We start from the raw sequence: 25,288 nt of genomic DNA, 5'->3' as shown, positions 1-25,288 counted from the left end.
AAGTACCAAAGTATATCCTAACCATATCCGGGTGCATACATCAATGATAGACATCATCATAGACATGTAGCATACTCAAAATACCATGTAGATATAATAGGCATTTAAAGGATGAACCAAGTAACATTCGAAAAGCATAACATACCATTCGAACATAATCCAAGTAGCATTCTAAAAGCATAACATATCATTCAAACATTAAAATAGTATCCTCAAAGCATGAAACATGCATTATGGAATTTATTATTTGATATTCAAACAAAAATTATTTTGTTTTGTGTGAACAAAGAGTAGAAAACTATAGAAAATCAACTTTTTTGAGTGCCCAAATGTGTAGTTCTCATTGCACTCTTTGTTTCTAGCTATAGAAAGCTTGAATGTGATACCGTATTCAAAAGTTATGGCCAAAATATAATAGTACTATCAAGTTGCCATAGCTATCCACAACTTCTATAGCATGCTCTTTATCCACTCAAAATGGATAGAATGGTCGCTTCTCAACTCAACAAGCACTCAATAAGGCTCAACTAAGCCTTGTGGGAAGCTCCTTGATGACAAGCTGAGAGAAAGCTGGAATAAGCTGGGAGAAGGAAAGACTCAATGCATACATCAAGAGGAAGAACCAATGGCTGCTATGCAACCTTGAGTTGAAGCTTTGAATTCAGGCTGAAGCAAAAGATGAAGAAGCTCCTCGAATGTTTGGATCTGATACTAGTTGAAAGGTAGAGCCTGAGCAGAAGCAGACAAACAGAAGCAAGAGCAACGTAAGAGGTATGGCAAATTGAGCAAGAGAGCAAGAGAGAGAGACACCATATGTGGAAACTCCAAGAGTCATAATGTGTGATCAGCCTTCCCTTATTCAATAGTCACTGAAAAAATAAAGAATACAGTCATAGTGATAGGCATTCGCCACACCACTGATAGTGTACATGTGTGTGGTCATGATGTGTGAAATAAATACAAGGTGGTGTAGGCACAGACACCCTGCTAATAAAATATGTATAAAACTCTAACCCTAGGCTCTTTAACTTCTCCCCATCTCTTAGGAGAGACTCCTTATATGTAACTCTTGCCATTCTTGTGGCAATTTATTAGGTATTCCCTTTTAGGGAATTTTGTCCTTTGAAAGAGGTTTAAGTTAAATAATTGAAAGATCTTATAGATCTATACTCATTTTCTATTCTTTTCAATATGCCTTTTTTATACTTAATAATTTATTTTCTTTTAATTATATTTAAAATGATAAAAAATAACCTAAACCACCCTCTCTTCTCCTTAATTAACACACTTGCCTCTCTCGATAGATGCACAAAAATGATGGTCCCCCTAAGAGCCCCTAGATTAATAAGAAAAATGACTATGTGTGAAGCCACTATTAATTAAGAATTGGAAGTGGATTAATATGATATTTTTGACCCCAAATTAATATCATAAAATATATTTTGACTTCCCTCATAGAATCCAGCTATAATTCCACTCAACAATTTCATCCTAGTTACTTTGAAACCCTTTGAATGTAATTATTTATCCCACATTTTGAACTAAACCTCTAGTATATTAAACCCAATTTAACCAAAATTTAGAGTAGAGAAAGTACTTGGTTTAAAACTTTTAATTTATCATTAATATTTGCTAATATTGTGATTAAAAAACTAATATAGAATAATCATTATCTTAACCTTGAATGCCATTTTACAAATGATGTATTCTTTAATGAAATCCATTAATATTGAGATTCTAACAATAGATTCTAACCAAAAAATAAACTAGAGTCTCTTTTCATTGTTTCCACAAATTCCTTCCCTATTCATACCTATTAATATTTCTTTATTTTTATCTTAAAAATAGAAATAATTATAATAATTATGATCAAATATAAACTTCAAACCCTTCTAACTATGGATTTTTCACAATGAATTCAACTTTCACATCATTTTTCATTAGTAAATATCCTCATTTGCTGTAATATTCACTAATTATACACTAAAAGTGCCCACAAATGATCATTTTGACCCTTAAATTTTTTATATCCTTGAATCCAAAGGGCCACAATAGCTAAAACTTTATAGATAAGTCTATCTTATCATGATTTAACTCTATTTTGAAATGCTACTCTTAATATTTTAGTAATACTCTTAATTACAACTAAAAACTACTATTTTCACCACTAAAATGCTTATATCTTTCGATAGATTCATTTACAGAGAATGAGATTTCATTATTGGAACTATTTCATTATGTTTTAAACTTGTTTCAAATATTTCTTATTAATAATAAACATAATCCTTAATATCCATTAATTAAGGTCTGAAAATATACTTGTTGATATATGTTTCTAGTATTTTCTTGTCGTTCTGATTCATATGATGCGAAATTTTTCTTTAATTTTAATTAGAAAAAAAGCACTCGTTTAATGAAAGAAAGAAAGGTCATAGGCTATATTTGATGATATTGCTGCTTGCTTCTCCTCCTTGTTTATTCTCATAACTCTCCAAATCTTCTAATTTTCTTTGTTACTTGCTAATATCTTCTAATTTATCCTTAAACTGGTTGAAAATTACTCTCTCTATGTGATGAAATAGACTTCAAGGTCAAAATAGGATGAAAGAGGAGAGAAGAGGTGATCAATTGTTGTAGCCTATAGATACTAGAAATGAAGGCAAATGCTATAGCAAATCACCAACACACTCCCATGAAGATGGCATCCACGTTCTTGTGTGTTTTTTCCTCTCTTGAGCAACTCCCTTCAAAAGACAGCCCCTCTCCCAACTTCTTGATTGTCTACTTCTCTATAACTTCAAGTTTCACACTTAAACCAATTTCACTCGGCACCCTTTCATATATTTGGTCTATTTCTGATCCCACCCATAGCTTCTTGACTCAAATTCTATGCATACACACTAAATTTTACTTGCATTTTCTTCCATCTTGAAGACTTTATCCACATCCACTAAAAATCTCATCTCGCATTCACCTTTTATCACTTACTAATTTTGATCTCTAAAAATTCTGGGCTAAAATATCCAACCTTTCTACTTCTAACTCCACCTTAGCATCATCAAATCTTCAGGGGTGCATTATAAGAAATCATCGATATAACATGCATTCAAATGACATAAAGAAATACACTTTCTTTTCATGCTATAAGGCCATAAAATGACCCCTTTTACTTTAGTAAACTTACATATGTTTTTAAAAGTATAATTCAAAAATCCCTTTTGTAAATATAATCATGGTCATTAACAATCCTTTTAGATAATCTATGAAACCTAAAGATCTTTTTAACAAAGAGCCCTGTAATATTTGAGGCCTTGTAGTTGGTCTTGACTAGGATAAAATGAGCAACCTTTGTGAGCATTTCTACAATCACCGTGATTAAGTTGTATCCCCCTAGAACAATGGGTAACCCAACTACAAAATCCATGGTGATAAACTCCCATTTCATCTTAAAGATGTCAAGTGGATGGAGCTTCCTTGGAATCTTGACACGCTCAGCCTTGACTCATTGGTAGGTTAGGCACTTAGTAACATAGTTAAGCACATCACCCTTGACTTTCTCCTAATAGTAGCTTTGCTTGACAGCATTGAGAGTTTTAGCATAGTCAAGGTAACTGGAAAAAGGGAATCCTGAGCTCCCCATAGTATCTTCTTCTTGAGTATTTGACTTAAAGAAAGATATAGCCTCATTCTGAAGTAGACAAGTCCTTCATCCTGATAGAGATGCATTGGAACTTGATTTTGAATTTAGGGCCCGTCTACTTGATTCAGGTTTCCCTTAGCATCTCTTGGTCCTTTGGATGCTTGCTTGCCTCTTCTATAGAGCTAAATCGATGATTGGATTGGTAGGCATTGATGTCATGGCAACTAGAGATTCTACTTTAGAGGGTTCCGATAAGGGCATTGCTTTGCAACTTAGGGCATCCATAGCCACATTCTCCTTTCCTATCATGTACTTGATAAAGTTAAATTCTTGTAACACTTAAATCCACTGATGTTGCCTCATGTTTAGATTTGGTTGAGTGAAGACTCATTTGAGACTGTTGTGGTTAGTGACTATAGAGAACATGTTTCCAAGCAGATAATATCTTCATAGCTAGATAGCATGAATCACAGCTAATAACTACATATCATGAGTAGCATAGTTCTTCTCATGAGTCTTTAGCTCGGGTAAGTTACTCATGAATATATGTGTGCATCATGTGGGTTCAAAATATTGTATTTTTAAAATACCATTTTTATACATTTTTTTACATATAGAAGGGTGTAATATAAAGGGGTTATTTACAAGTTGAAATAAAAAGGGTTATGCTTTATTTTAAAAAAACTCACAGATAAGGGTATTTATAAATAGGCCTTGAACGCACGTGATGTAGAGGATATACATATAGTAACTTCCCCGAGGTCTTTAGCTTCCTTGAAGAATAAGCTATAAGACGATCTTATTGCATAAGCAGGCAACCCAATGTAAGAGAGTTCACATCTGTTACAACCTCCAACTCTTGGCTTAGGTCAGGTAGCTTCAAGATAGATGCCATCACCAGGCTATGCTTAAGCTTCTAAAAGCTAGCCCACTCAATGGGAGTCCACATTATGGCAACTTGCTTCTTGAGGAAATCAATGAGGGGTGTAGCAATCAAGGCATGATCCTTGATGAAAATCTTGTACCATCTAGTTAGCCCTAAAAAGCTTCATACCTCTTTTATTGACATTAGAGTTGGCCATTCTTGAACATCCTTGACTTTGACTAAATCTATTGAGATTACTTCCACAAATACTATGAATCCAAGGTACCAATGTGCCTCTTAAAGATGTACATTTCTTCTTCTTTGCATATAACTTTTGCGTCCTCATGGTTTCAATGATAATGTGAAGTTGCAATTCATGGTGCTCATCCTTCATGGAGTATGTCAAAATGTTGTCAAAGAAGGCAAGGAAAAAATCATCAAGATAGGGCTAGAAAATACCTTGCATTAACTTGTTAAACTTGGTCGGAGCATTAGTAAATTGAAAAGACATTAGGATGAATTTGAAGTGGCCATATCTCATCTTGAAAGCATTGTTTGGAAGGTCTTTATCCTTGATCCTTATCTAGTAATAACCTAATCTGACATCAATTGTGGAGATGATATTTGCCCCTTGAAATTGATCAAGTAGCTCATATATCCTTGGAATTAGGTATTTAATCTTGATTGTCACTTGGTTCAATCCACGATAACAAATGCAAAGCAAGAGAGTTTCTTCCTTGTTCTTTTGAAATAGATGGGGCTCTCCATGGTGAGTTACTTGGTCTAATGTAGCCTCAATCTAGTATTTTCTTGGTTTCTCCTTCAAGTCAATAACTTCTAGGATAGAAACTTTGTAGGGTCTCTTAGCAATTGAAGCACCCCTTGGTACAAGCTTGATCTCATGATCAACTTCCCTTTCTGGAGGAAGTTGAGTTAGCTCTTTTGGGAATACATCTGCATATTCCTTTAGCCAGGATGTCTCTTACTTGATTTCACTAGCTTATTTAATTTTATTAAGTTTGATGAGATATAAAGATAGTCATTTTCTTAATCCCTTCATTATGCGAGAAGCTTTTGCTAGCTGTTTTTTAATTTTCGTGCTTCTCCTTGAGTAATGTATTCTCCATTGAGATTTTGGAATATAACTTGGCCCTTCTCACAATGAATATGAGCATTGTTGGGGATCAACTAGTCCAGTCCTAGCAAACACTCGTAGGATTCTAACTTCATAATTTTGAACCCCATATTGGAAAGTTTGCCTCCTAGATTAAATTCCACTTTACTAGATTGCTAAGGAGAGAGAACTTCTTTTCCATTTGCAAATTCCACAAGTAGCTTTGATGCAAGTACAATGTCTATTCCTAGCCTTCTAGCACACTTTGGTGAGATGAATGAGTGGGTGCTTCCGTAATCAATTAGAATCTTAAAAGTTTTACCTTAACAAGACATTGGTGTCCGAATTACCAAAAATAGGTGATTCAGTTCTTTCTTATGTAGGACACCACGCATTGTTGCCCTCCCCATATCTACCCCAAGGTTGGGCCTTCATCTCCTTCTATTTCTTTGAGAGTTACACTAGCAAATTTTCCTCTTGCCGCAATTGCTTGGTTCTGGACATGATATTGATCTTGATGGAGCTTCTAGCCAGGCTTTCGATACTACATTAGAACCCAAATGCATTAAAAATGACACTTTTATTAATCATTATATTAATAAAAGGGCCAAAAAGAGTTTACAAGTATGCAAGAATATGGTATTCTTGTCCCCTCTACTTTGGAGATAGTAGAGACCATTTTTGCGATTTCTTCTCCATTTTAGTTGAAATCTCTAAAATTTGACTTTTTGGTAGTTTCATAGATCATAAAGCTAATAAAAATTGAGATGCAATTAATACTATTAGTTTTGTAACTTTCAAGACACATTTGAGTATTCTTTTTGGTACCTAGTGTATTTTCATTAGCCTCATTGACATTCATTTTGAGTTCATCAACCTTTTGTATTTGAGTTTCCTTCTGTACACATTAGCTATACTCCCTTTTTTCCATGGCTTCCACAAGGCATCCTTCTCATTTAATAAACTCTTACACTATCTTTAAGGAAAATGAGAGCCTAAAATGTTTAATACAAAGGATTGGGTTACCATGTTGCTATCTTGAAAGGGCTCTCACCACAAGGTGAAGAAAACAAGACAAGAGGATATCAAATATCATTGGAAGGGATGTATCACTGGTTTCAAAATTATAGCCCAAGGGTGTTTTTCTCATGTATAATATGTTTACATAGCAAAGGATATAAACTTACATAAAAATGAACATTTTTCTTTGCAAAGCCATTATAAGTTTGATTTTGAGTTGCTAATGCATTTTTTTGTTAATGCACTAAGTAAACTATGGACGATTAGTGTTAGATAACTTTTTGTCATCGCGACAAGTTCTAAATGACAACCCATGGAGAGTCTTAACAATATGATCTATGTAATTCATAAATAATTTGCAAACATTATCTATGTTGATTAAACTACAAGTTTTCTTAGTGAAGGTAGGATTTTTGTATATTATGCATAGTATGTGGTTTTGTCAAGAGAAGTTATATATGGACATATTGAGGATTTACCATTGCCAAGCCTTGCATCCTTGAACTGGGAGACTACTGATGAAGTAACAGTAAAGAGCTTCAAACTCAAAATAGCCAAAGATATTCAAAAGGCCATGACTCTTGGAAGGATATCTAGAAGAATATGCTTGTTGTGGTTTAAACATAAAGGTTTGAATATAAGGGTAGTTGTTTTTTTAATCTTTAGTTTCTCCTTTCTTTGAACTTTTCTCCTTCTTTGATATAGGTTCATTTTCATTAGTTTTATTCATCATCACTAGTTTCCTTATTGCAAACTTTTTTTTTTCTCCTTCTTTAACATAGGTTTATCTTTATTAGTTTTATTCATCATCACTTGTTTACTTACTGTAGACTTTTTTTTTTGTTGCTAGAAGAATTTGAATTCATGAGTATTCTCTTCTCTTAAGGCTTTCAAGAAGATGGATCAAACTTCAAAGGAGAAAGCTTTGGCATCTCTTTCTTTGTGGAGGCAACATAAGTCTTTTTTATGGTTGACTTGGCTGTGCCTTTACCTTTGTCTAAAGAGGCAATAAAAGTCTTTTTGGTGGTTGCATTGGCAGTGGCCTTACCACTTGTACCTTTCACTTGTCTCTTGGCTTTACCCTTGAAAGATTTAGGAGGAAGAGGGGAGTCAATGCCCATCAGTGTGATTGCCATGTCCAAAATTATCTCAATATATATCTCTCTTATCCACCACATATATGAATTAGGGTAATCTTTGCACTAAAACAAAGCACAAAACAACATAGTTGAGAATACAATAGAATTTTTACTTAAAATAAAAAGAAAAAAGACTTACATTTACCCCATCTATATTCAACAACTTTGAATTTATAGTCTTGTAGACATTTGTGATAACTCACCATCTGCAATTGTGTACATCACTTTGTAGTGGGACCTCTTGAAGAAAACTTCAAAGGCCTCTCAAAGCTAGCAATATCCTTAAAATTGGCATCCAAGTGGATAATAACAAAGTCTAATAGCATTGAAATGAAAACTTGTTAGGAAATAGTAAGGACTACTATCCAGAAAAAAAGTGAAGACTATTGATGATACATTTTTGCCATGCCATGAATTTCTAAAAGAGAATTCACAAGGATGACCTCTCGAGCAAGAACATTGAAGTAGATCAGACTCCAATGATTCCTATGAAGAAAACATTATTTAGCAACAAATATGAAAAAAATAACCAAAAGTAACTATGTATAAGTGATTTACCTTTCAACATATAGAAAAAATATGTGCGCATGTGTGTGTCGCTATAAATAAAATTAAAAACTCATGTAATATTTGAACCAGACTTTGAAAAAAGTTCCATAGAGAGAAGTGGATTAACAATAAATATATTCTTAGTGAGAGAAGCAATGTATGCCTTGTATAGGAACGAAGCCCAAAGAAAGAGAATGATGGTGCAAGGAACTTTGAAAAAAGTTGACCAACCAACAACAAACCTCACCTCAAACAATAATAAACAACAGAATCTAATAGCTGACTATCTTTCTTCTCTAGCATACTCGTCTCTTCTGGGGATATGCTATGGTAATCCTCTTTATTTGCATCTCGAGAAACATTCACAACCATTTGGCAAACTACTTTGCCCATCCTCTCATGGTTAACTGGGCTAAGAGAATCCATCTTTCTCTTGCAAATCACATCCTCACTTTCAATCTCCTCTTTGATTTTCTTCTCCATGGCAGACTCTCTTTGACCTAGAGTTTATGGGATATAAGTGATTAATATCTTTAATGATAATGTTAGTCACTTTTCTCAACTTTAGGGGAACATTGAGGACCTCAAATGCTTTATAATCAGTAGTGGGCAAGAGCTTCAATAATTTGTCAAAAGCTGCCCATCATACTGAAGTCCTTGTTCATTAGTGTGATGCTATGTGCATGGGTAATAGAAATGTAAGTATCATTCATGAAATCAACAATTAAGTCCTTTGCAGTCTCCTATAGACAAAGTATAGCTGAAAGTTCTCACTTCTTATGGAGTCCATTGATTGTGGCAACCTTGGACAATCTATTAAAGATATCCTTAACCATTTTTATAAATGTGGCCTTTCGTATAAGATGGTTGGTTGCTTTCTAGGCTTTCATGATTTCTTTAAGGGACCTCTACATGTAAACCACATTTACTTCCTTTTTCTCTTGCCTAGGGTTGATTTGGAATATTCCTTAGCTGGCACAACTAAAGGTTCACTATGTTCAGGAGCATCTACAGCATGAGGTGAATGCTCCCCTTGGCCAAGAATAGTAGGAGAGGTTGAAGGTTGAGAACTAGGAGAAGCTTGGGTTCGACTATCATTTGAAGATGTGGCTTTAGCTAGAGTTTCAATGGGGATCTCTTGAGGCACTATGAAAAGATCTAGGACAACTTGGCCAACATTTTGCTATGAAGAAATATCAAAAGCTTGTGAATGTGGTTGTTGAATATAGACCATTCTTGAAATCTACTTAGTCCTCACCGTTGGATATTTATGCTCTCACAAGCAAGAGAAGCATGATGAGAAACTTGGAAAGTTGCCAAGAGAATGATTGATATGGTGCAAAGGAGGCAATTTGTAGATCTTGAGCAACCCTTATCGCACAGTTGGGGAAGACTTCCCAAGCGATTTTTCCATTTTGGCGTGAAAGAGAAAATTCGTGGAGGACATCAGGGAGGTAGTTCATGGAGCTCAAGTAACCCTTATCGTGACATTGGAAAAGGCTTACAAGCAATTGCTGTTATAACGCAAGGGAAGTAGTTGATAGAGCTTGAGCAACCCTCATGGCGCCATATGGGCATGTCCTATTTTTCATTAAGCTTTCTTCAACTATATCTAAAATGTTTTAATTTTCTAGGATATTTCAGGTTTAAGATAATGGTCACTATTGAATTCAATTATGTGATAATGCTATGTTATTTATTTTTTATGAGATCTTACACTTGTTTTTAAAAAATATATATATATTGGGCTTTGAAAAAATGTTAAAATTTTAAACAATTTTTGGAGCTCATTTTCTATTTTAAAATCATTTAAGGTTAAAAATACTTTTAAAATGACAAAAAATCATTAAAAAATAAGACATACTGCACGATTAGGGGCTAGTGGCATGAATGGATGCCACCAACCATCCTTAATCTTCACATGGTTAGGGGGTTGATGGCATCAACCCCCCTTGATTACGCCATTGCAATATGTTCTATTTTTAAATGATTTTTGGATCATTTTTCAAGCATTTTTAGTCTTAAAATAGTTTAAAAATAGCAAATAAGCTTCAAAGTTTTTACTTTTTTTCAAAGGCTAATACATCTATATTTTTTAAAAAAATTATAAGTATAAGGTCTCATTGAAAATAAAGAACATAGCATTATCACATAGTTGAATCTAGTAGTGACCAGTATCCTAAAGTTGAAAAATCCTAGAAAAGTCAAATATTTTAGATATAGTTGAAGAAAGCTTGTCAAAAAATAGGACATTCCCATATAACATGATTATGGGGGTCGATGGATGCTACTATTTCTCTAATCACACCATATGGGCAAGTCTTATTTTTGTGAATTTTTGTTATTTTTAAATTGATTTTTAGCCTTAAGTTCTCATTAAAAATAAAGATTAACATTATCACAAAGTGAGGTGGAAAACCTTGAAAAAAAATCCAATTTTTTTTCAAATTATTTTAAGCATAATAAGGCTAAAAAATGTTTTGGCTAGTCCTTTGCTATTTTTTCTACCTATCATTATGTAATTTTGATCAAAAAGTGGCTATTTTTTTAAAGATATATTACATTAGTATATCCTTCCTATATAAATTCTATTTTCTTTAGGAGCTTAAAACATATATAAGAGATGCTAAATAGTTATATATTTTTGGGATAGTTTTTAAATCATTTTGTCGTTGGTGCTGATTATTCTATTTGTTCACTAAATTATTTTTATTTAAGAGAGACTATATCTTTAAAGAGTTATTGAATAGAGTTTATCTTTGCTAAATAATACACTCTATCCTTTTTGAGCTATAGAAAAATATTGAAGAGATATTGAATAATTATATCTATTATCATGGGTTTTTTGTAAGAATTTGAATACTAATGACTTATTTATTCAACTCCGTTGACTTATTAAAAGCTCCTATTGTATATAGGACTACTTATGGTTTATGTGTCTAACTCCATTAACTTGTCAAAAGTTCATGTTATCTTAAGTAGAGAACTTTGTATAACATCTTGATTGAAACAAAATCTTAAGCCTAGATTTAATTGAAACAAAATCTTACCAAATTCTTACCAAATGGATGACTTGGGGAATAAAGTAAAGACATGGTTTAGATGTCCCAACCTAGTTGAGTCTGCCAAAAATTGACGAGTTGATCTTTCGGATCCATGAATGCCCATATCTTTGTAGCTAAGTTGGCAAGTGGCACATGTCCTCTGGGAAGATATTCTTTTGATTGTTGATCACATTCTCAAGAGTTTATGAAAGGAAAGGAAGGGAGACCAAAGTAGATTGGCAATAAGAACCGAATGTGATTTTGGTAAGAAATTGTATGACAAAGTATAGTCTACTCTAAGAACTAATAAACCAAGAGAAGAGGAGAGAATGATGATTCAAATGACTATAGATGAAAAACTAAGCATAATTTTGGTGGAAAAATATAATAGTAGAATATTTAACCATTCAAAAAGAAAGAATAATGACCAAAAAGTGATCCATGATATGAGTTAACATCCTTAGGTATTTAATAGCTAACCTCTTAAAATGAATAACATATTCTCTCATTAATCACATATGAATGGTCAAATTTAGAGGGTTCATTATTCTAAAACCTTAACTAATTAGCAACTTAATTATTTTTTATAAGTGCCATTTTTTAAATATATTTGACCCTAATGCATATCGAAAAACATAGCAATATCCTCAATCAAAATCTTAGCATCTACATGACTCTCAAGAACTATGTCTATATTTGCAATGATAGGCAATAAATTTGTAATTGGAGCATCTCTAGACAAAACCTCAACATAATTAGTTATATCACTGGCTTTATATTTAGTACATCTGCAATATCTTCTGTCTCTTCAATATCTAGTGGTGGAATCTCAAGCAATCTAATAGTCAAGTCACAATCCAACATATAAACCTTAGCTTTCTATACACACATACATTCTTCCTACACTTTAAAAGTATGCTTAGAATCATCCCAATGTTGAGATGGCAAGCTCAATACATGTGGATATTGATAACAAATTGCCTAGTTAGATGGGTCCACACGTCTACACTTAGCATGTCAGTGGTCATTATGATCCTTACATGGCCATTAACTTATCACTTATATTTGGTTTGTTGCACCTACTTACAAGTGGCATAGTTATATCACTAGTCAATTAGTATAGTCAATAATGCATTGTTTGACTTAGTAGGCCACTCTCTTTTATATTTTATCTTATCTATACTTGGTTTATATTGTATTATGTGTGAAATAAGAAGAAGAAGAAACTAGAAAAAAAATATTTTGGCCTTCATTTCTCTTCTTGTATTCTTGAGTGAGCTTCCTCTTATGTATATGGTGTGTGTTTATGCTAGTGTAGCAACTCAAGCAAGTCCCTTCACCACATGATTCGTGATATGATATTAGAGTGGTGCCATTGAGAGAGGTTGATTTTGAAGGCTAAAGTGAAGGAGAAGAAGAAAAGATTCGAGCAAGCAAGCAACCGGTAAGAAGCTCTCCCATTCTTTCACTCTTTCTATTCTCCCTGAGGGAAATCAAGGTGTTCTTATCTTGAAAGAAGGAGAGAACTCAAGATTTTTAAGAAACTTTGAATAAGCCCAAGATATTACATTCTCTTACCCTTAGAGGAATCAAGATGTCATTAATCTCAAAAGAAATTAGGAATATTTTTTACCTAATGCATCTTCATCAATCCAAGCGTGGCATCCTCTTTCGGATAATCATTCCAATGGATGCAATATTCTCTAAGGGTTTTGCTTTTCAGGATTCTCTCTTATATCAAGTATCCTATCAGGCTACAACTCAAGGGCTCCTTGGCTCAGCATTATAACTTGTTGATCATCAAGAATACAATCAGGGTTTGTTACATAAGCCTTAAATAAGCTAACATGAAATATATTATGAATCTAAGTGTTCAAGGAGTTGTAGCTTGTATTTATTTGATCCTAGACACTTGAGAATCTTGTATGGTCTACAATATATTAGACTTGGCTTCTTAAACTCTCCCAAAGACAATGAACTTTTATTTGGATGGACACGGACAAAAACCATGTCTCCCTCCTTGAAGATCCATTATTGCCTTCCTAGATCAACATATGTCTTGTGTCTGTCCTTGGAAACTTGAATGTCCTGCTTGACTCTTGCTTGTTAGCCTTGAATTGGTCATCCATTTTGTCTAACATCTTCTTAGAAGCCTCTATCTTTAGGATAGAATTACAAAAATTGAGTAGCATAAGACAATCTTGTCCTTGGAAACTTAAATGTCTTGCTTGATAGCCGTGAGTTGGCATCCATTTCCGCTAACATATTGTTAGAAGCCTCTATCTTTAGGGTAGAACTTAAAAAATTGAGTAGCATAAGACAATCTTGTCCATGCAATGCTTGGAATGGAGTCATGCGTATGTTTTGATGATAGGACACATTGTAGGAAAACTCAACTAAGGGTAGATACTGTATCCACTACTTAGGTTCTTTACACTTAATGACTTGATTAACCCACTCTATTTGGCCATTAGTTTGGGGATGATAAGTTGTACTGAAATAAAGCTAAGTTTCATTGGCTTCAAATAAGCTTCTCCAAAAATGAGACGTAAAAAGAGAATCATGGTCATTAACTATCCTTTTAGGCAATCCATGAAGCCTAAAGATCTTTTTAACAAAGAGCCTTGCAATATTTGAAGCCTTGTACTTGGTGTTGATTGGGATAAGTTGAGCAACGAGCATATCCATAATCACCATGATTGAGTTGTATCCCCCTAGAGCAGGAGGTAACCCAACTACACTAATTTCATATTAGGGATGTCAATTGGCTAGAGCTTTCCTGGCATATTGACACGCTTAGCCTTGACTCATGATGATCACTTCCAAGGCTCCAATACATAAAACCCCAATAGGCTCTGTCACACATGCAGATCTAATGCCAAAAGGCTACTAAAATAACTAAAAGAACAAAAGCAACATAGCGTTGTTTTTTCAGTTCCAATAATCTTATCAATTAATTTTGTGTGGTTTTCTTTATAGAAATTATGGCAGTATTGTCTCAGTTTTACTAAGCCAATAAAAGTGCCCTTTTCTGCAATAAGCACCTATATTAATCATAACAGTATGATCTTATGAGCTCTTTAAGTCCCCTGTCAAATACCATGGTCAATATTCATGCTTCTGTCTTTTTCCCTCTTGCGAACATACTCCCCAGGCGGGATACTTAACACATCAAAATGCCCGCTGGTTTAATGATCCAGTAATAAGCGTGGTGTTTAGAATCTATCCAAACAGGTAATCATAAGGATAGTTGTGCACGGTAGCTTAGGCACTTAGTAATATATTTAAGTACATCACCCTTGAGTTTTTCCTATTAGTAGCTGTTCTTGATAGCATTGAGAGTTTTATTGTAGCTAGGGTAACTTGAGAAAGGGGAATCCTGAGCTTCCCACAGTATCTTCTTCTTGAGTACTTGACTTAAAGGAAGACGTAACCTTGTCCTAATGTAGACAAGTCTTTCATCCTAATAGAGAGGTGTTGGGAGTTGGTTTTGAATTTAGGGTCTGTTTGCTTGACTTGAATTTCCCTTGGCATCTCTTGGTACTTTGGATCCTTGCTTACCTCTTCTCTAGCTAGCTCGATGATTAGGTTACTAGGCATTGGTGTCATGGTAACTAGAGATTCTACTTTACAGGGTTCCGTTAGGATTAGGGCATTGAGAAATGCTTTGCAACTTAGGGCATCTGTAACCACATTCTCCTTTCCTAGCATGTATTTGATCTCAAAGTTAAATTCTTATAACACTTCAATCCAATGATGTTGCCTCATATTTAGATTTGGCTAAGTGAAGACCCTTTTGAGACTCTTGTGGTTAGTGAATATAGAGAACATGTTTCCAAGTAGGCTCATTTGCATGAGCACTCTCTAAAACTTAGAAAGTTATGCATCATCCGCATAAAGATGGAACAGACCGCCTCATAATATACTTGACGAGTTCTGATCTCGGACTGGATGCCCATCACCACCAACATAGACGAAGGAGAATGTGTCATCACAGCTTTTCGTGCCAATATCGCCCCTACTCTTGACTCTAGAGATTTCAGTCCTCTCATGCTAGTGAAGGAAGGCAGCTTTTCTACAGTTGATGACGAGCAAGGACGTTCTGTTGGTATTGATAAGCAGGCGAAGCACGTAACACATGAAGCAAACTCCGAGGGGGCAGCAACTGTGATGTGGTGTTTGCAACCCGTGCAGATCCAATGGTTGAAGATGAAGCACAAATGAATCGGAAGTCCTCTCTACCACTGATGATCATGATGGGTTTGCTCATGCAATTGCTGCCGTTCCTGAACCAGGTGCTGATACAGATCATGGCGTCCCCTATCATTAGTGCTGCTGCTGCTGTAGGTGGTGTTCATGCCTCCAAATTTCATGAAGATCACCATGATGCTACCATTGATGCCGTTTTTATGAGGGAAATGACTTCTTTCATGCTTTCGCTGTAGATGCAGGCCAGCAAAATGAGTTCTATACACAAGGAACTTTAGACACAAGACTAGATAGTAAAAATACAAACATCTAGTAAATGAACTAATTTTCCTAGTTAGTAAGTAGGAATTTTCATCTTCAAACTAGGTTTTTAATTTTACTACATAGAAATGAAGTGATAACTAGTAAAATGACTCTTAGCTAGTAAATGTATGAAAATTTTCTAGTTACCATGTAGGAAATTTTGGATTTAAACTAGGTTTTAATTTTACGAGATAAATGTATATAAAGCTAAAAAAGTAAAATAAATATCTATATAGCAAAGCAAACAAATAAATTTTTAGTTATAGTAAATAATAATGTTTATATAACCAAGCTAAGAAGTTGTTGCAAGCATGTTATGCTAGTGTATTGTACCTCAACCTATGATGTTGCCAAGCATAGGAGAGTTATTAGTGTAGCTTATGTTCTCAATCTCCTATTGCATGTTTTTCATCTAGAACATGCTATTTCATGTAGAGGCAATGATGGAATAATCTTTCCTTGTAGCCATTGTTTGCACCAAACATAGAACTTTTGCAATGCAAAGGGTAGGATGTATAGAATTGTAGAGTGATGTAATACGTATGGAGATTTTATAACAATATCATAATAAACATGCAAAATTATTAGAACACAAACTTGTCAATTCAATTCTTGCATATCTATCTATTAATATTCTCATGCATGGTTTATGTTTGATATCTTGATAATCATGTATTTGCATGTACTTTCATTTATAAAATTGTGTATGCACATGGTATGTATTGCAAGAGAGATATATTTTATATGAATTGAAAAATGTAAAACTTAGGTGAGAATCTTGATCATTGCAAGGCATAAACTTTTAAATGCAAGACACGCACATGCACATCATCTCAGTCCTTCATTTCTTTGCATGTGGATGATTAAATATGCATGTGCATGCATGTTCTCCTTCTTTTATGACACTTGAATATTTTCATGCTTGTGTAAAACTTAAGATAACCTCATAAGTGAGCCTATTCAATGCTATCAAATATAATAGATTTACTTTAATTAACTCCCTCAATCACTCACACACACACTCTCTCTCTCTCTCTCTCTCTCTCTCTCAACATAATCAAAATACATTAGAAATGAAATGTGCACACATTTTTTAAATCAATGTCAATTGTTGTCAACTAGACTTCAATAATTGTCATAGTACTCATGTTTAAGTGGAGCAAAATATCAATTAAGGAGGATTTTCTTATGCAAATCAAGTCGTGTCTTGAATTTATCCATGCTATCATACAATTTGAAGCCATTCTTGATCCATCTTGCTTTGCGATGCTTATCTTAGAACTTCTCATACCGCAATTTTAGTAGATTAGGTATTATGACTTTCCTTTATGAACCATCAAAGTGTGAAGACAAAAGCAAAGGAAAACTCACTAATTTACGTAATGGACCACCCTTTAAAAATGTGTATTTTTGTTAAGGCAAATAGAAAAGCAAAACTTACTAATTTATGTCATGGTATATCATTTAAAAATTTGTGTGTGTGTGTGTGTGTGTGTGTGTGTGTGTGTGTGTGTGTTAACTAAAAACTTCTAAAGGAACGAGGGTGCACATGCAACATTGCCCTTTTTTTTGGTCTATTTTGAGTTCCTATAAAAGGTTCATGTCTTGCATATTTCTTCAACTACTATATCATTTAGAGAAATGGCACAAAACTATCACAATGGCACTTAGATTGACCAACAATTTTAGCTTTACAAGATAGAAGGTTCGGATAACATCCTTGCAAGGTCTATCTCAAGAGGTTGAAAACATTTTGGATTACTTAATATTCTAACAATAAAGATGAACCTTTTAATTTAGGAAAATATCATAAGATGAGATAAGAACTCATTTATTTATACCTAGAGGTAGTAGAGCTCACAAGATGAGATGAAAACCCATTTAGCTCGACCAACCTCCAAAATTGTTAAAGCACTAGGAGATCACACAACTATCATGGACGTGTGGTACATCATTTGTATTAGTAAGTACACTATTAGTAACTTTAAATAGTTTCTCTTTGCCAAAACTGATCATGCATACAAACAATGTCTCTTAGTAATTATGCCTATTGTTGTAGACTTTTGAGTAGGAAGCAAGTTGTTTGAGGAAGAAGGCATGATCCTATCAAGCAAGGATCACCTCAACATTTGTTAATACATGCATTGTTAATATAATGTTAAATCATAGCAATGATGTGCATGTGAAAGGGAGCCTTGAGATGACAATTGTATGACCTTATGAGATAGGAGCCAACAATTCTTGCACCTACCTTATATCGAGCCATGAAGATAGGACCCAATAACTATTGCAACTACCTTATATCAAGCCATGTCGGATAGTGTAAGAGCCACTTGATTTTGATGACTAGGAAATGGGAGTAGAACTATCTTATTCAATGTCATATTTCTCATATGACATGTACATCAACAATGTCTCTATATAGCAATCATTGATATTGGTCCTTTGTTGGATTTCTTTCTCATCTCTTTGCACCATGCAAATATTAAAAATGTATTGAACCATAGTGCAAGGAAACAACTTCATTGAGCATGCTTTCCCTCTTTGTACATCTCCCTTCAAGCTTCTCCTTTCTCATAGAAAGCTCGATACCAAGGTACTTGATAAGCTCATCTTGGACAACCTTTTGCAGCATGTACGCTAAGAGTGTGCTCTTTTCTTGGATTTCTTTTTTAATCAACATTCTTTCTTTTTCAAATCTTCCTTCTATGCTCATATTGCCTATCTTTCTTGTGCTAAGACTATGTTTAGTGTTGTACCTCTACTTTGACATGTTTGCACTTTGTATCTTCAATGATCATTAAAAGTGGAGGTCCAAATTTGAGGGTAAGGAGTTTGGTTCTCATATTATAATATTACATTGTTGCTAACTCACTTAACTATTGCCAATTTAGTTTGGAAGGTCATAGTGAGTAGGTGTTCCTTCATGTGAGTTAGGAAGTAGGTTAGTTAATTTATTGGAGGGGGCGAAATGTCATTTGTGTGCACCTACTCTTAGTTAAAGTGGAAGAGTGTAATTACCTCTTATATTTTTTAGGGAAGTGACAATCATATGGGTGCTTGATGATATGGCCAATTGCATTGTGACCTTGATTGTCATGCAACCCCTTGGTGCATGTGGAAGGGCAATTAGGTTTCAGATAGCCTAGGTGTTCTCCTCGAGCATAGGCCAAGTGGGTGGCATGCTAGCACACTGGCTCTTATGCTTCATGCTTCATAGTCAACAAATATTTATAAGCTCCATGCAAATGGAGCTTGGAATGTCTAAAATATGAGAAACATGTGCTGATACCAAGTATAAAAGAGCATATAGGGAATATAGGTATCCTTTGTATGGCAAGAACAAATGGTCTCTATATCTTGACATGCATTCTACCAATGGATTCTCCTCTATGTTCTGTTCAAGTTCCAATTTTACAAGGAGAAGGCGGATTTTAGGTACTATACCTTAATCTTCAATAAGGGGTACTAAACCTCTTTTGAAACCATCCCATTTTAATTGATCAAGGGATTATATCAATTTGACTCGATTTGATTTAACATTTTGTTCTTCTTGAATATTGCAGAGCATGTCCAAAATATATCTTGTTGGATTTTTTGAGGTTTGCAAATTCAAAATCTTGAGATGAATTTGCAAAATTTCCAATTTAAATGTATCCATCTACAAGTGTGCATCCTAATCACAAGACTCTCTTTCTCCCATGGCCTTATAGGTGTAATGAAAGTAAGAAGAAGAGATGGTGCACTGTTGATGATTACAAGATGCGCTATATATGCAACCCAAGTATCTATTAGTTCTCACTAAGCAAACCTACATTTTATGATGTGCAATATAGAAATGTTAGAAAATGCTATTGATGTGTAGTATAGAAGCATGAACTCAAAGGTCAATGGGCATTGGTAGGGGAGAGTAGTACTTTAAGTAGTCAAGTCTAAAGTCATCTAATTGAGGCTCATCTTTGGGAAAATCGTATTGGGGGCATACTATGCAGAGGTAGCAATAGATTCTGCTGGTAGATATGTTATAATGTTTGTTATTGCATGATAATTTTAGGCTTAAAAGAAATGCAATGAGAATAGAGGAATAACGAAAAATTATCCCTATATTATTAATTTGGATTTAGTGAATTTGTATATGTTACAAGGCATACAACTGATCTCATATTAGTGAATAGAAGATTTGCAAAAACATAAAGGTGAAGTTGCCAAATTTTAGTTTAAGGGAAATGGTATCTTATAGGGCTGGTGCTTCGACCAATTAATTTTATAAATTGATGAGCAAGCTTGTTTTCCTAGGATTGAATGAGTTGGCAAAGTTGCTAAGGGAGCCAGACTTCCAAGTAGTAGAATTGGAGCAAGGGATTGGGTTCTTAGGATGGGCATAGGTAATAAGACACATGTAAAAGGCCATTAAACCTTGGGCAATGTAAGAAAAAAGAAAGAAAGATGCAAATAAAATTAGTTGTTTTCTTAAATGGAAGCTCAACGTTCCTCCAAGATTCAAGAAAATAGAAAATTTTTATTAGATTCAAGAAATGTCCATTCTCTGTGCACGATTAGGTCCCAACTTCTCATATTCACACAATCTCATTGTCCATTCTCCCTCACACAACTAGGTCCATCTTCTCACATGCACACAATCTCATCCTTGTTCACCGATTGCCTCATATGCATGACTGTGTTGTAGTCATCAACTGCTTAGTATAAGTATTGTTATCAAGCATTGAAGGACACTTTTCAAGGAAATAATCCTATTATCAACAAGTAATCAATCATTCATATCAAATCATTTGTTTCTCTAAAAGTTACAACATCAGGGCAATTCGAGAACATTCATTGTGGCACTCCTAGACGATCAAGTGTATTCGATCAGAGATTATAAGCGATGTTTGGTTCCATGCTTTTGGATTTCTACGTCAAAGTTAATGTTTGGTTCCATGCTTTTGGATTTCTACGTCAAAGTTATCTCTTTCACCTTTTCCTATTATCTAGCTTTGTAGTTTCTTGATTTTAAAGAATTTGGGTGATTTCAAGATTTCTAGCATCAATCCTTATTTATTTGATTATCTTGCACATTATGTATGATGTGAGTCAAGTAACATGCAACAGTGACCAATTGCATGCACATGAAAGGCCTAATTTTGGCATCATGAATCCAATGAGATTAATGAAGGCTGAATATCCATAGCCTAGATTATCATATAAGACACTAGAAGTGAAGTAGGACTCTTGTTTCCTGCATTGTAACTAGGGTAATGGCCAACAATGAGAGAGGGATGGTCAATGCTAGCTTAAGTTGATCCAAACCACCTATAGGCGGACACACCTATTATCCCTATTATCCCTGTTATGCTATGAGAGCCTTCCCTACATAAGAAAATCATGATCAAGCTAGGTGGTACATATAGTGTCTTGATTGTTGAGCTCCATCTTATCACAAGAATTAGAGTTCTTATTTGTGATCCACCAAGCCTCACTTGTAAATCTACCAAAACTTAGTTGTTAGGTATGAGATCAATGGAGACAATAGAGCTCCAGTTGGTACTAGAGAAAGTATTCTAACAATAGGAGGAGGTGTAGCCCAATACTTATGTTTAAAATAGATTTGAATGAGTAGAGCACAGAAAGAAAAGAAATCCTCAAAGTAGTTTAGAGCAGACAACCTCCCTACTGTTTTCAGAGTAGGTGTAGCAAACAACCTCCCTACTGTTTTCAGAGTAGATGTAGTTCAAAAGTAATCATGGTTTATGTAGTTCAAAATTAATAATGGTTATTGTCCTATAGTTCAACATGAGGTTGAAATTGAAACTAAAACTGAAACAAACTATGGTTATTGTCCTATAGTTCAGAAGTAATAATCAACATAAGGTTGAAACTAGAAATAATGGTTATTGTCTTATAGTGAACCCGTCATGTAGACAAGTGATAAGCATCATGAATGTGAGACTGAATGAAAATAAACATAATGGTTACTATTACTTTTAGAGATATCTAAGCCATGCTTATGCCATCATTCGTAATGGAAATCAGGTACTATTACACACTAGTGAGAGGGGCCTTTGTACAAATCAAGATTATACCTGAAAAAAATTAGGATTATACCTTCATAGTTGATTTCAATCATAACCTTCATCAAAGTGTTGTTTTTCAAATTCAGTTTGGACATTGTTCACTTGTCATGTAGACAAGTAATAATCAATATCAATGTGAGAGTAAATGAAACAAATAAAGATAAACTCAAGGGGAGTCGAACCCCAAACACAATTTGCCTCTACCGAGGAGTCTACCTACAAAATTTAAAAAGAATATTTGTATAGAGAGAGACATGATTGCCTCTAAGGCAATCATGCCTTAGAGGCAATCATGCCTCTCTCTCACTCACTCTCTCTCTCTCTCCCTCCCTCGTGCATATTGCTAAGTAAGAGCATATGACTTTAATTCCACATATACACATGTATAGCTCCCACAATATGCACACGAAACTATGTTCTCTAACGAAATTCAAAACTTAAAAACAAAAAGTAAGTGAATTTACATATCAAAATAAAAGGTTGACTCTACTTTTACATCATCTAATGACCTTTCATATTCTTATCCAATTTGTGTTTCATTTTTTTAAAATGTCTCCAAAGCAAAACCATGAAACCGTCCCATGACTAGTAGAGACAAATCTAATTCTCTCTTAAAGGCTAAATAATCAACATCAACAAAATTTTGTTTGTTGAGCCAAAGATGTAGACTATTATAGAGATATAGTCTATATTACAAATACATTTTTGAGATAACAATTAGTATTATTTTTAAGAGCCCTTGTCTATAATAATATACCAACAACGAGTCATTGGGGTATTTGTTGAGATTTTAAGGTGCCAATGCCAGCAACATATGCAAATTGATTTGAAGCATTGGGTAGATAGGAATATTAAAGGATATATAAGATCCAATTAGACACTAGATGTTGGAAACGGGTCTATTAGAGATGTAGACTCTATTAGATATGTAAATAAATCCACGAGTCTTGGTAGCTAATATTATCACTGATGAGACAAAACATTTTTAATTTAAAGAATCTTGAGTGTTACCAAGATCGACCCTTTAAGTCTTCCAATTTTGATGAGACATCGAAAATCTCTACAAGACTTGCGTTTGGAATGATGATGATCGACAAAGTCTACTCATTGTACTCACAGAGATAATTGATGCGGTGCACGCACCAAAAATCACCAAGAGTTGAGTCATCGAAGGCCGCAGAGGGGGGGGGGGGAGATTTTATAACAAATTGGTGATGCTATCAATATGATCATGTGACTTATCTTTTTCTAGAATTCTTCAAAAACGAAATAGAGAAATAAATATTGATAAACTCAAAAAAAAAATTAAAAAGTTCTCATCCTACCGTTGAAACACTAACCTTAATATATTTTCCCTCTAACGTTTTGGAACTCTCGCCTTCTCTTCTTTTCCCCTTTCTTCATTCAGCAACATAGCAGGCCATACTCTGTGAGCTGAGTGGAGGTGCACAGATTTCATGATAGAGAAAGAAAAGATGTCATAGATTTCAGCATCGGTCACCATCACTAAGCTCCAGTCCAGGTACAATATTTTTGCAATGTCTTATAAGCTTCTTTCATGCATCACGTTTTTTTAATATAGTATGGCTATGGTCGTCAGTTGATTCATCGTCTTCCGCCTGTTCTCCTCCTGTGTGCCACTCCAAATTCTCTATTTTCGCACAGCAGTTGGTATGGCTACTTCTGCCTCGCAAACAATGACTATATTTGTGCTCTGGTTTACTTATATCATGCTCCCAGTCTTGAATTTTGCTATGGCTTATCAGGCCTGTTAGGTCTCAATTACTTCTGCTACGGGGGTCTCCTACACTAGTACTTCTTTCTTGTGCTTGTATAGACACTAGCTTATTGGGCTTGTTAGGTCTCAACTTCTGCTACGTGGGTCTCCTGCACTACTTCTTTCTTGTGCTTGTACAGACACTGGTGCAGAGCTTCCTTGGTGCAAAGATGAAAGCAGTGGTAGAGAAGAAGCCAACTCACAATAAACGAAGGGGCTACCATTCTATGTGTAACAATACACCCTTCATAGCCTTAGGTAGACTCCTCTGACTACTGTAGCCTTTGCCCATTCTCTCTATCACTCACTTGGTTTCATCCAGCTTGTCTTCTCTATGAATCGTTTATATTCCTGTTTTGCATCTGCCCTTTAACTAAACACAAACGTAAAGGCATTCTTGAGATGCTGGATATGTCCTCAAGATCAATCCATCACAGTACTGCTAAATATGGTGTTGCTCATATTTGAATGCGTAGGCATCGGCTCTGCATTTATGAGAGGGTAATCTAGCTAAGTCTAGCGACTGCATGCTGTACACAAGGAGTAGGCAACATATGGATCTTTGGGTTGGGTTAGTAGCTATAGATGACAACAAAACAAGGTAAGACTGCCTTTGGATTGAAAACCAGCAGCTCCTCCAGATTACTGTATTGGCCTGCCTCCCCTGCAAAGGAATCATACCCACTCAAAGCTCTAGGGCCATCCTGGGAGCTTTCATGTGTCAATCTCTTCACACAACCTGCAATCACCCGGCATAAGAGCATTGCACACCTACCATCCCCAATGGCACCGCTGTCATAATCATCATCTGAGAAGAAAATTGAGTCATGGGCCTTGCCACTACTTCCAGTTGTGAAGATACCAGGCTGACCCTTCATGGGGAATCTCGACCTTAGGACTTAGCACACACCACATGTAATGGATGTGCACAAGTATGAAGAAGACCATGGCTTGGCAAAAGAGTAGGACACAGTTGTGCTGTAGAAGCGCAGAAGCTCGTTGTCATCAGCCTGGCATTGAGAATAGTGTCTGGTTCTAGAGCTAATGAGCTTGCTGGCCTTGGCCTTCACCATGTCCATGTATTCCTTGAACTTGGCTATAGTTTTTGGACTATTCAGGACCTTGAAGATCCGCTCCGGCGTGGCTCGTGGTATGTCTTTTCTTAACCAATTGGTTTGAAATATGATCTCCACAATACTTCTAGCAGAGTCACCCTCCTTTAACTCTACAACTGCAGTGTAAGGAAAATACAGATATGGAAAACAATACATTATCAGCTTCATGAATCAATGTGATCCTCATCAAATTTCTATAGTCTGATCTAAAATTGGAGTAGAGACTACAAATGATAGCCAGCTCCAAGAATGTCATCCAGCAGCTCAAATATAATGCCAAAGAGACAATAGATAAACCCTGCTGACAAAAAGTCTATGTTCTGAGGTTGCTCTATAGCACCCAAAACGTTATCAAAGAAAATGCACACTACTTCATTTGTACACCTTAATATAATTAAGGTCCAATTGGAACCCCTATCCTTCCTGCACGACATGCAATTTG

General features: G+C 35.0%; 1 pseudogene; it reads right to left on the bottom strand.

The window, feature by feature from the left end:
- Positions 1–24,303: 24,303 nt before the first annotated feature.
- On the bottom strand, positions 24,304–25,002 carry LOC148012175 (uncharacterized; annotated as a pseudogene).
- Positions 25,003–25,288: the final 286 nt, after the last annotated feature.

This window comes from Lygodium microphyllum, chromosome 27, assembly GCF_053477565.2.
Source record: "Lygodium microphyllum isolate KBCC chromosome 27, Lygodium_microphyllum_v1.1.10, whole genome shotgun sequence".
In the NCBI taxonomy this organism is placed as follows: domain Eukaryota; kingdom Viridiplantae; phylum Streptophyta; class Polypodiopsida; order Schizaeales; family Lygodiaceae; genus Lygodium; species Lygodium microphyllum.
This window is presented reverse-complemented; position numbering and strand designations above follow the sequence as displayed.